Here is a 1,287-nt window from a genome sequence, read left to right as displayed (position 1 = left end):
GTGTTGTTAAATGAGTCCGTGCAGGGGAGGTAGATGTGTGTGTACAATGTCTTTTCCTTGGAGGAGCAGACAACAAAGGGTAACCCTTGCTTTGTCTTCCCTGTGGCTTGGTTGTAGGGATGGCTTCCTGAGCGTGCGAGCTGTGTCCTGGCAACAGACGCTGTGCTGGCTGTGATGCTGAACTGAGGGCATCTGGAATAATAATAAAAAAATTACTAATTTATTTGATATTTTTATTTATTTATTTTGAGACAACATAGCCCTGGTTGTCCTGTACCAGCCTGTAGACCAGGCTGGTCTTGAACTCACTGTCTCTGCCTCCTGAGTGCTAGGATTAAAGGTGTGCACCACCATGCCTGGCNCTAACAATTCTTTTAGATTTATTTATTTTATGTATATGAATGTTTTGTCTGCACATATATACACATGCCCATGTAGGCCAAAATGTTCAAGTCCCTTGGAACTATAGTTTTGGAATGTTGTGAGTCACATGTGGGTGGGTGTTGGAAAACTGAATCCAGGTTTTTCTGCAAGAACAAATGCTATTAACTGCTGAGCCATCTCTCTAACCCCTTGAATAATAATTCATGAATTTTTTTGTTTTGTTTTTGTTTTTCAAGGCAAGGTTTTTCTGTATAGCCATGGCGCTCCTGACCTTGAACTCAGAAATCCACCTGCCTCTGCCTCCCAAATGCTGGGATTAAAGATGTGCACCACCACTGCCCGGCTTAATATTTTCTTTGAGAAAAGATCTCACCTTCATTTTCTACTTCACCAACTTGATATTTCATTGTTTTGTTTTGTGCTTGCAACATAGTCCCCCAGACGTTCCTTTCCTCTCCCAAGCCCTCAACCAGGGCTGGAGAATATGGCCTCTTTGGTGAGAGCAGGCAGCTTGAATGATCCTCTCAGTGTAAAGCAGACGTTCTGGATTCTAACCCTCTGAGCTCTGGGAGCATTTTCCAGAGGGCCCGAGGAACAGTGTGAGCAGTAACGTGTATATGGATAATTTCTGATTCTTTACCTGGGTCAAATGACCGATTCCCTTTGCAGCAAAACCAGAAGACAGCTTGTCCTAGCTTCTGACATAATATTTTCCATTCATTTTTGTAAAGCCAGTATTTTTTTTTTTTTTGGAGACCCACATGGGAATGATTTGACTAGGAAATAAATGTTGTTGTTGTTGTTGTTCTTTTCTTTTCTTTTTTTTAAAGATTTATTTATTTATTATATGTAAGTACACTGTAGCTGTCTTCAGACACTCCAGAAGAGGGAGTCAGATCTTGT

General features: G+C 41.3%; 1 protein-coding gene across 1 annotated transcript in view; it reads right to left on the bottom strand.

Annotated features, from left to right (window-relative positions):
* Window positions 1-1,287, bottom strand: part of LOC110331856 (gasdermin-A-like) — a 28,214-nt gene that overhangs the window by 17,245 nt on the left and 9,682 nt on the right. The window lies entirely within an intron of this gene.

Source organism: Mus pahari, chromosome 14 (assembly GCF_900095145.1).
Source record: "Mus pahari chromosome 14, PAHARI_EIJ_v1.1, whole genome shotgun sequence".
Taxonomy (NCBI): domain Eukaryota; kingdom Metazoa; phylum Chordata; class Mammalia; order Rodentia; family Muridae; genus Mus; species Mus pahari.
The sequence above is the reverse complement of the archived record's forward strand: the minus strand, read 5'-3'. Positions and strand labels throughout refer to the sequence as shown.